The sequence below is a fragment of the Haematobia irritans genome, chromosome 2 (assembly GCF_050003625.1).
Source record: "Haematobia irritans isolate KBUSLIRL chromosome 2, ASM5000362v1, whole genome shotgun sequence".
Taxonomy (NCBI): Eukaryota; Metazoa; Arthropoda; class Insecta; order Diptera; family Muscidae; genus Haematobia; species Haematobia irritans.
In genome coordinates, this window is record NC_134398.1 from 185,150,597 (window position 1) to 185,162,966 (window position 12,370).

Sequence of the window (12,370 nt, forward strand, 5' to 3'; positions counted from 1 at the left end):
AAATTTGGTTTAAATCGATTCAGATTTAGATATAGCTCCCATATATATGTTTTTCTGATTTCGACAGAAAGGGTCAAAATACCAACATTTTCCTTAACATTGTGTTCCACCCTAGTGCATTAGCCGACTTAAATTTTGAGTCTATAGATTTTGTAGAAGTATATCAAATTCTTCCAGATCGAGTGATATTTAAATGTATGTATTTGGGACAAACCTTTATATAGCCCCCAACACATTTGACGGATGTGATATGGTATCGAAAATTTAGATCTACAAAGTGGTGCAGGGTATAATATAGTCGGCCCCGCCCGACTTTAGACTTTCCTTACTTGTTTTAACGTAGGTTAGGTGGTTATTTTGAATATTTATTGCTTTACGTTTTTGTTTTATTGCATAAATAATCTTGTCTATAGTGGATTATTTGACTTTTATTGGTGTGTGGCTTAACTTGAATTTGGTAAAACAAAATTTATGGTTATTACCACACCAAACAAATACTTTTCGATATAAATAACGTAGTTTGGACAGTTTAATAATTTCAGACATGAAGACATGTTTTTCTTTGTTTTACAATAGATTTGGCCAGAAGCACAGAAATTACAATGAATGATTGTTTTGGAAAAATTAGCTGATTAGGCTAGATTTGGTAGATAGAGAAACAAAATATTTTGTTTTATCAATAGGTGCTAAACCTAATTTTGAAAATTTGAACTGAAGTTAAAAAAAATTATTCAAAAATTGAATATATTACACACAATCACGAAATTTATTGATCCCATTAATTGAAATGCCTTCAATCACGAAATCGATAATATCAACCACAGTTTTGATTGGTCATAAAAAATATTTGATTAAAAAATCAAATTAAATGATTTGAAAATTTTTAGTAATTATACCCTCCACCATAGGATGGGGGGTATATTAACTTTGTCATTCCGTTTGTAACACATCGAAATATTGCTCTAAGACCCATAAAGTACATATATTTTGGGTCGTGGTTAAATTCTGAGTCGATCCAAGCATGTCCGTCCGGCCGTCTGTTGAAATCACGCCAACTTCCGAACGAAACAAGGTATCGACTTGAAACTTGGCACAAGTAGTTGTTATTGATGTAGGTCGGATGGTATTGCAAATCGGTACACTTTTACGTATAGCCCCCATATAAACGGGCCCCCAGATTTGGTATGCGCAGCCTCTAAAAGAAGCATATTTCATCCGATCAGGAATCTGAAATTTGGTACATGATGTTGGTATATGGTCTCTAACAACCATGCAAAAATTGGTCCAACTCGGTCCATAATTATATATAGCCCCCATATAAACCGATCCCCAGATTTGGCTTGCGGAGCCTCTAAGAGAAGTAAATTTCATCCGATCCGGTTGAACTTTGGTACATGATGTTGGTATATGGTCTCTAACAACCATGCAAAAATTGGTCCATATCGGTCCATAATTATATATAGCCCTTATATAAACCGATCCCCATATTTGGCTTGCGGAACCTCTTAGAGGAGCAAAATTCTCCAATCCGGTTGAAACTTAGTACGTGGTGTTAGTATATGGTCTCCAACAACCATGCAAAAATTGGTCCATATCGGTCCATAATTATATATAGCCCCATATAAATCGATCCCCAGATTTGGCTTGCGGAGCCTCTAAGAGAAGCAAATTTCATCCGATCCGGCTGAAATTTGGTACATGATGTTGGTATATGGTCTCTACCAACCGTGCAAAAATTGGTCCAACTCGGTTCATAATTATATATAGCCCCCATATAAACCGATCCCCAGATTTGGCTTGCGGAGTCTCTAAGAGAAGCAAATTTCATCCGATCCGGTTGAAATTTGGTACGTGGTGTTGGTATATGGTCTCTAATAACCATGCAAAAATTGATCCATATAGGTCCATAATTATATATAGCCCCCATATAAACCGATCCTCAGATTTGGCTTGCGGAGCCTCAAAGAGAAGCAAATTTCATCCGATCCGGCGGAAATTTGGTACATGATGTTGGTATACGGTATCTAACAACCATGCAAAAATTGGTCCAACTCAGTCCATAATTATATATAGCCCCCATATAAACCGATCCCCATATTTGGCTTGCGGAGCCTCAAAGTGAAGCAAATTTCATCCGAAATTTGGTACATGATGTTGGTATATGGTCTCTAACAATCATGCAAAAATTGGTCCAACTCGGTCCATAAGTATATATATAGCCCCCATATAAACCGATCCCCAGATTTGGCTTGCAGAGCCTCAAGGAGAAGCAAATTTCATCTGATCCGATTGAAATTTGGTACGTGGTGTTGGTATACAAAAATTGGTCCAACTCGGTCCATAATTATATATAGCCCCCATATAAACCGATCCAGATTTGGTTTGCTGAGCTTCAAAGAGAAGCAAATTTCATCCGATCCGGCTGAAATTTGGTACATGATGTTGGTATATGGTCCCCAACAACCGTGCAAAAATTGGTCCATATCGGTACATAATTAAAGGGTGATTTGTTAAGAGCTTGATAACTTTTTTTTAAAAAAAAACGCATAAAATTTGCAAAATCTCATCGGTTCTTTATTTGAAACGTTAGATTGGTCCATGACATTTACTTTTTGAAGATAATTTCATTTAAATGTTGACCGCGGCTGCGTCTTAGGTGGTCCATTCGGAAAGTCCAATTTTGGGCAACTTTTTCGAGCATTTCGGCCGGAATAGCCCGAATTTCTTCGGAAATGTTGTCTTCCAAAGCTGGAATAGTTGCTGGCTTATTTCTGTAGACTTTAGACTTGACGTAGCCCCACAAAAAATAGTCTAAAGGCGTCAAATCGCATGATCTTGGTGGCCAACTTACCGGTCCATTTCTTGAGATGAATTGTTCTCCGAAGTTTTCCCTCAAAATGGCCATAGAATCGCGAGCTGTGTGGCATGTAGCGCCATCTTGTTGAAACCACATGTCAACCAAGTTCAGTTCTTCCATTTTTGGCAACAAAAAGTTTGTTAGCATCGAACGATAGCGATCGCCATTCACCGTAACGTTGCGTCCAACAGCATCTTTGAAAAAATACGGTCCAATGATTCCACCAGCGTACAAACCACACCAAACAGTGCATTTTTCGGGATGCATGGGCAGTTCTTGAACGGCTTCTGGTTGCTCTTCACTCCAAATGCGGCAATTTTGCTTATTTACGTAGCCATTCAACCAGAAATGAGCCTCATCGCTGAACAAAATTTGTCGATAAAAAAGCGGATTTTCTGCCACTGATTTTGGTAATAAAATTCAATGATTTGCAAGCGTTGCTCGTTAGTAAGTCTATTCATGATGAAATGTCAAAGCATACTGAGCATCTTTCTCTTTGACACCATGTCTGAAATCCCACGTGATCTGTCAAATACTAATGCATGAAAATCCTAACCTCAAAAGAATCACCCTTTATATATAGCCCCCATATAAACCGATCCCCAAATTTGGCTTGCGGAGCCTCAAAGTGAAGCAAATTTCATCCGAAATTTGGTACATGATGTTGGTATATGGTCTCTAACAACCATGCAAAAATTGGTCCAACTCGGTCCATAATTATATATAGCCCCATATAAACCGATCCCCAGATTTGGCTTGCGGAGCCTCAAAGAGAAGCAAATTTCATACGATTTGGCTGAAATTTGGTACATGGTGTTGGTATATGGTCTCTAACAACCATGCAAAAATCGGTCCAACTCAGTCCATAATTATATATAGGCCCCATATAAACCGATCCACAGATTTGGCTTGCGGAGCCTCTAAGATAAGCAAATTTCATCCGATCTGGTTGAAACTTAGTACGTGGTGTTAGATATGGTCTCTAACAACCATGCGAAAATTGGTCCATATCGCTTCATAATTATATATAGCCCCCATATAAAACGATATTTGACCTCCGAAGCCTCTTGAAGGAACAAAATTCATCCGATCTGGTTGAAATTTGGAACATTTCGCTAGATAACAACCATATAGCCCCCAAATAAACCGATCCCCATCACAGAAAAATTTTATTGCCATAGAAAATGTTGTCAAAATTTTATATTTCTATAGAAAATTTTGTCAAAATTTTATTTCTATAGAAAATTTTGTCAACATTTTATGTCTTTACGAAATTTTGTCAAAATTTTATATTTCTATAGAAATTTTTGTCAAAATTTTATTTCTATAGAAAATTTTGTCAGAATTTTATTTCTGTAGAAAATTTTGTCAAAATGTTTCTATAGAAAATTTGTGAAACACTTCATAGTTTGAAAGGAATATTTTGCAAAATCTTCAAAACATCAAGAATTCTACCAATCTACCAATCTAAAAAAATCTGCCATTTTTGGTAGACTGGTGTTCATAATTGTATAAAGCCTTCATATAAAGCGACCGCCACACGCAGAGAAGAAACATGATTGTCACAATCATATTCGAAGAGCAAAATAATATGATAGCAGCTATTTTTGCGGCGACCATGTAACATTTTAGCCTGCAACCATGTTGGCGCAGTGAACATGGTTCTAAGAAAAATACAATAGTCTTCATCTAAAATGTTATTATATTGATAAAAAGAATTTTGTTTCCATTAAAAGACAATGGTCACGATCTAAAATGTTATGTTATTCGTCAAAAATGTTTTTCTTTTAGTTAAAAGAACATGGTCACAACCTAAAATGTTTTGATTTTTATGAAAAAACTTTTTTCGTCGTCGAAAAGAGGACGCCACTCGAGAAAAGAAAACACAAAATCAACATTATTTATTTGTTTTTATTTATTTATAAACTAATTCATTGTTTATTTGTATTTATAATGTCATGCAAGCAAACATCACATATTTTTACACACTCTAGTTTGGTTCAATTTCAACAATAAGTAATCATTCCATATATACTTCGTGCCCACCAAATGTACAAACGCAGACATCATGTAACTGCAAATAAAAATAAATGATACCATATAGCAAAATGCAGAACAAAAAACAGGTACATTTTTTCAATTACACTTTCCTTTTTTGTGTTCACATAAAACCACGTGCCACTTCTGAATAAATAAATTAACACAAAACACAGTAAATCCGTATTCTCCGTCCATTCCAAGAAACAACACACGACTGACGCGCAAAATTAAAATCGTGTGTACCTTCTCAATTTTTTTTTATAAAATTCTTTTCGCTGCAAACAAGTTAAAAAATTAAATGGTCACGAAAAAAATGTAAATGGTCTTTATGGCCATGTAATGGTTCTAGACATGTCTATACTTAACCTATAAAAATACTTTTTTCCTTGTAAAAAAGTAAAAAAAAAATTGAATGGTCAGGTACATGATTTTCCCGACCATTTAATGGTCTCAAATTCTATCATTTAAATGATAGAACATGTTTGCGGTATTTGAGAACCATTCAAATGCTTATTGCCACCATACATTTTTCTCCGCTCGAAAACTATTTTTACAAAGACAAAATACATGGTTTTCGCGGCAATTACATGCTCTAGATAAGCATTAAATGGATGAGGCAACCATTTTTCAATTCTGGCTCTATAATTACCGCACAAAAGTTCATATCGGTTCGTAATTATTTCTTCCGTATATATTCAAGAACTGAATATATACGTATTTAATCGACATTTCTTTTATCTACAATTTAGAAGATGATGTTAAGAAGTTTTAAGATGCCTTGCCATCGGCCGCAACGGAAGTAATTTAATTGTGGATGGCCGTCTTTAGTAGAAGTTTCTATGCAATCCACACTCAGAGAAGGAATATGATCACCTCAACCATGTTTCGAGAGCAACATGTTATTTTTGGACGGAGAACATGTAACATGTTTGCGGCAACCATGTTATTTTCTCAAAAAGCGTATGTCTGACTTCGGCAACCATGTATATGTTTGCCGAGAAAACAATATTTTTGCGACAAAAATGTTCCATGGTCACCGTCCAAAAATAATATTTTGCTCTTAAAACATGGTTGAGGTGATCATATTCCTTCTCTGCGTGCATGGTGGAGGGTACATAAGATTCGGCCTAACCGAACTTACGGCCGTATATGCTTGTTTTTTAATTGAAAAATTCAATTGACGTTGATTGCAAAAATCAATTAATTTTTTAATTGATTCAATAAAAAATTTAATTTATGTCGATTGGAAAACTCAATCAGTTTTTTTAATAGATTCAATTAATTATTTTGATAAAATTTTCAATTGAATCGGTCAAACAATTAATTGAGTTTAGCAATCGACATTTAAAGAAAATTAATATCAACAAAAAAAAATTAGTTTGTCTACAATTTCATTGCTCGCAAAAGAATGATATTCCTTCACCACATGGTCCGGAACCGAATATTATAACCTCTATTGGCATTATCTTTTCATTATCTCCTTCATAAATTATAAAATATTTTCGTTCCACATGAAATTGAAATTTTATTAAAGTCCCCTTTGATCTCTCGAAATGAGCATTTACCTGAAAACATCAACAAATTCAAAATAAACATTGTAAAAATATATTACAAGGTTGCGTATTCTCAAAAATACGCAAAATCGTTTATAAATCATATCATTTTTTATTTTCTTTTTTTTTAGAAAGTAAACAAAATTTTATTTTTACAGAGAAATGCACCCCCGTTTTTTTTTTGCTTAATTTAGTTTGCATAAATTATATCAAAATGAAATGAACATATGCACATATTATTCGGCAGATAAGTGGATGGATGATTCATTGCAGTAGTTTTTGAATTGAAAAACAAATGGTGAAATTCATACACAAAGAATTTTCGATGGAAAATTAAAGAAAAAAGCCCCAAGTGTATATGTCAATAAAGTTTTAGAGACGATTCTTTTCTATGGAAATAAAATTTTGACAACATTTTCTATAGAAATAAAATTTTCACAAAATTTTCTATAGAAATAAAATTTTGACAAAATTTTCTGTAGAAATAAAATTTTGACAAAATTTTCTATAGAAATAAAATTTTGACGGAATTTTCTATAGAAATAAAATTTTGACAAAATTTTCTATAGAAATAAAATTTTGACAAAATTTTCTATAGAAATAAAATTTTGACAAAATTTTCTATATAAATAAATTTTTTAAAAAACTTTTCTATAGAAATAAAATTTTGACAAAATGTTCTATAGAAATAAAATTTTGACAAAATTTTCTATAGAAATAAAAATTTGAGAAAATTTTCTACAGAAATTAAATTTTGACAAAATTTTCAATAGAAATAAAATTTTGACAAAATTTTCTATATAAATAAAATTTTGACAAAATTTTTCTATAGAAATATAATTTTAACAAAATGTTGTATAGAAATAAAATTTTGATAAAATTTTCTATACAAAAAAAATTTACAAAATTTTCTATAGAAATATAATTTTGACAAAATTTTCTATAGAAATAAAATTTTCTATAGAATAAAAAATTTTGACAAAATCTTCTATAGCAAGAAAATTTTGACAAAATTTTCTATAGAAATAAAATTGTGATAATCTATTCTATAGAAATAAAATTTTGAAAAATTTTCTATAGAAATAAAATTTTTGACAAAATTTTTCTATAGAAATATAATTTTAACAAAATTTTCTAAAGAAATAAAATGTTGACGAAATTTTCTATAGAAATAAAATTTTGAAAAATTTTCTATAGAAATAAAATTTTGACAAAATTTTCTATAGAAATAAAATGTTTGACAAAATTTTCTACAGAAATAAAATTTTGACAAAATTTTCTATAGAAATAAAATTATGACAAAATTTTCATAGAAATAAAATTTTGACAAAATTTTCTATAGAAATAAAATTTTTGACAAAATTTTCTATAGAAATAAAATTTTGACGAAATTTTCTATAGAAATAAAATTTTGACGAAATTTTCTATAGAAATAAAATTTTGACAAAATTTTCTATAGAAATAAAATTATGACAAAATTTTCTAAAGAAATATAATTGTGACAAAATTTTCTACAGAAATAAAATTTTGACAAAATTTTCTACAGAAATAAAATTTTGACAAAATTTTCTATAGAAATGAAATTTTGACAAAATTTTCTATACAAATAAAATTTTGACAAAATTTTCTATACAAATAGAATTTTGACAAAATTTTCTATAGAAATAAAATTTTGACAAACATTTCATAGATATAAAATTTTGACAAAATTTTCTATTGAAATAAAATTTTGACAAAATTTTCTATAGAAATAAAATTTTTGACAAAATTTTCGACAGAAATAAAATTTTGACGAAATTTTCTATAGAAATAAAATTTTGACAAAATTTTCTATAGAAATAAAATTTTGATAAAATTTTCTATAGAAATAAAATGTTGATAAAATTTTCTACAGAAATAAAATTTTGACAAAATTTTCTATAGAAATAAAATTTTGACAACATTTTCTATAGAAATAAAATTTTGATGATTGTAGATAAAGTTCAACGAATGGTCTCTGCGAATCTTAGGTGCATTTAGAAAGAGCTACAGATACCCTAAATGTCATGTTGCATCTATAGACATTAACTTACCTTAGATATAACTAAACTTATAAGAACATACATTCCGCTCGAAATTCTATTTTAATCAACTAGTTAACATTTATTGTATTAATTAAATAATGAATAAAATTTAATTTTTTGACACAAGAGAGAAAAATCTACCAAACAATCTATTTTTCATGTTACACATTCCTTTTTCTCTGAGGGCTTTATTGTAGTCCTAGCTTTTTCCATCGTTCATTTATAGTTTAGATTAACTTTTATGTTTCCCTTCCATTACAATGGTGTTTTCCCCCTAGGATGATGTATGAAGAAGAAAAAAGCGCAGTTGTTATGGATAAAGTTTTTTACTTTTTTCCGGTGAAAATTTGATACTAGATGAAAATGCTCCATTTTCTGTTAGTTGTCCCCACCTCACAAGTGGTTTGGGACTGAATGGATGACATTATTGCAACATTTACACCATCACTGTGATGGTGGTAACGGTGGTGGTGATGATGGTCATGATGACGACGATTCTGTTCAAAACTTTTGACGGTTGTTGGCTGTCTATCTGTCTCCTTCAACTAACGAAGGAAAGTGCTTTAACGTATCATTTCTTTTATGACAACCTCAATACTCAAGCGGAATTAGATTTTATTCTAGAATTCAATTTTTTTTTCTTGAAGTTGATAAATGTTTTGAATTTGTTTTATCGTATTTGTATCGTAAGGGATTTAGGGAGGAGATCGGATGAGAGGGTGTCATGTGTAAACAGTAAAAATTATTCTTCAGATGAGACACAATCACTATTCTTTATATATTATTAAAATATTTGGTATGGCTAGCGAAAATTTGGGTCATAGGTTTTTACGGCAGGATCCGCATCATATGGGTGCCGGGATATGCCGAAATAACGTAAAGGCGATAAGAGCAAATCCCACAGAGGCATCGCGGGACCGTTTGCCACTCTAGCCAAAAAATAATCTACCAAAGTTTGGAGAAAATTTTACCACAAAACTACCAAACAAATATTTTTATTTCTATAGAAACGAACAAAATGTTATTTCTATATAAAAAATTTTGACAAAATTCTATTTCTATAACAAAATTTCCCTAATATTTTATTTCTACACACAAATTTCCTTAAATGTTATTTCTAAAGAAAATTTTGTCAAAATTTTATTTCTATAGAAAATTTTGTCAAAATTATATTGCTATAGAAGATTTTCTCAACGTTTTATTTCTATAGAAAATTTTGTCAAAATTTTGTTTCTATAAAATTTTTTTTTACAGAAAATTTTGTCAACATTATATTTCTATAGACAATTTTCTCAAAATTTTATTTCTATATGAAATTTTCCAAAATTTTATTTCTGTAGAAAATTTTGTCAAAATTTTATTTCTATAAAATCTTTTGTCAACATTTTATTTCTTTAAAAGTTTTGTCAACATTTTATTTCTATAGAAATTTTTGTCATAATTTTATTTCTATAGAAAAATTTGTCAACATTTTATTTCTATAGAAAATTTTGTCAAAATTATATTTTTATAGAAAATTTTGTCAAAATTTTATTTCTATAGAAAATTTTATCAAAATTTTATTTCTATACAAAAAATGTTTCAAAATTGTATTTCTATACATTTTTTTTTTAATTTTATTTCTATAGAAATTTTTGTCATAATTTTATTTCTATAGAAAATTTTGTCAAAATTTTATCTCTATAGAAAATTTTATCAAAATTTTATTTCTATAGAAAATTTTATTTCTATAGAAAATTTTATCAAAATTTTATTTCTATAGAAAATTTTATCAAACTTGTATTTCTATAAAAAATTTTATCAAAATTTTATTTCTATACAATATTTTTTTCAAAATTTTATTTCTATAGAAATTTTTGTCATAATTTTATTTCTATAGAAATTTCGGACAAAATTTTATTTCTATAGAAAATTTTGTCAAAATTTTATCTCTATAGAAAATTTTGTCAAAATTTTATTTCCATAGAAAATTTGTGAAAAATTTTATTTGTATAGAAAATTTTGTAAAAATTTTATTTCTATAGATAATTTTGTTAAAACTTGATTTCTATAGAAAATTTTATCAAACTTTGATTTCTATAGAAAATTTTGTCAAAATTTGATTTCTATAGAAAACTTTGTCAAAATTTTATTTCTATAGAAAATTTTGTCAAAATTGTATTGCTATAGAAGATTTTCTCAACATTTTATTTCTATAAAAAATTTTGTCAAAATTTTATTTCTATAAAAAATGTTGTCAAAATTTTTTTCTACAGAAAATTTTGTCAACATTATATTTCTATAGACAATTTTCTCAAAATTTTATTTCTATATGAAATTTTGCAAAATTTTATTTCTGTAGAAAATTTTGTCAAAATTTTATTTCTATATAATCTTTTGTCAACATTTTATTTCTATAGAAATTTTTGTCATAATTTTATTTCTATAGAAAAATTTGTCAACATTTTATTTCTATAGAAAATTTTGTCAACATTTTATTTCTATAGAGATTTTTGCCATAATTTTATTTCTATAAAAAATTTTGTCAAAATTTTATTTCTATAGAAAATTTTGCCAAAATTTTATCTCTATAGAAAATTTTGTCAAAATGTTATTTCTATAGAATATTTTATCAAAATTTTATGTCTATACAAAATTTTTTCAAATTTTTATTTCTATACAATTTTTTTTCAAAATTTTATTTCTATAGAAATTTTTGTCATAGTTTTATTTCTATAGAAAATCTTGTCAACATTTTATTTCTATAGAAAGTTTTGTCAAAATTTTATTTCTATAAAAAATTTTACCAAAATTTTATTTCTACACAAATTTTTATTTCTATACAATTCTTAGTTCAAAATTTTATTTCTATAGAAATTTTTTTCATAATTTTATTTCTATAGAAAAATTTGTCAACATTTTATTTCTATAGAAAATTTTGTCAAAATTATATTTTTATAGAAAATTTTGACGAAATTTTATTTCTATAGAAAATTTTGTCAAAATTTTATTTTTGTAGAAAATTATATCAAAATTTTATTTCTATAGAAAATTTTATCAAAATTTTATTTCTATACAAAATTGTTTCAAAATTTTATTTCTATACAATTTTTTTTTCTCAAAATTTTATTTCTATAGAAATTTTTGTCATAATTTTATTTCTATAGAAAATTTTGTCAACATTTTATTTCTATAGAAATTTTTGTCATAATTTTATTTCTATAGAAAATCTTGTCAACATTTTATTTCTATAGAAAATTTTGTCAACATTTTATTTCTATAGAAAATTTTGTCAAAATTTTATTTCTATAGAAAAGTTTATCAAAATTTTATTTCTACACAAAATTTTTCAAATTTTTATTTCTATACAATTTTTTTTTCAAAATTTTATTTCTATAGAAATTTTTCTCATAATTTTATTTCTATAGAAAAATTTGTCAACATTTTAATTCTATAGAAAATTTTGTCAACATTTTATTTCTATAGAAAATTTTGTAAAAATTATATTTTTATAGAAAATTTTGTCGAAATTTTATTTCTATAGAAAATTTTGTCAAAATTTTATTTCTATAGAAATTTTTGTCAAAATTTTGTTTCCATAGAAAATTTTGTCAAAATTTTATTTCTATAGAAAATTTTGTCAAAATTTTATTTCTATAGAAAATTTTGTAAAAATTTTATTTTTATAGAAAATTTTGTCAACATTTTATTTCTATAGACAATTATGTCAAAATTTTATTTCTATAGAAAATTTTATAAAAATTTTATTTCTATACAAAATTTTTTCAAAATTTTTGTCATAATTTTATTTCTATAGAAAATTTTGTCAAAATTTTATTTCTATAGAAAATTTTATCAAAATTTTATTTCTATAGAAA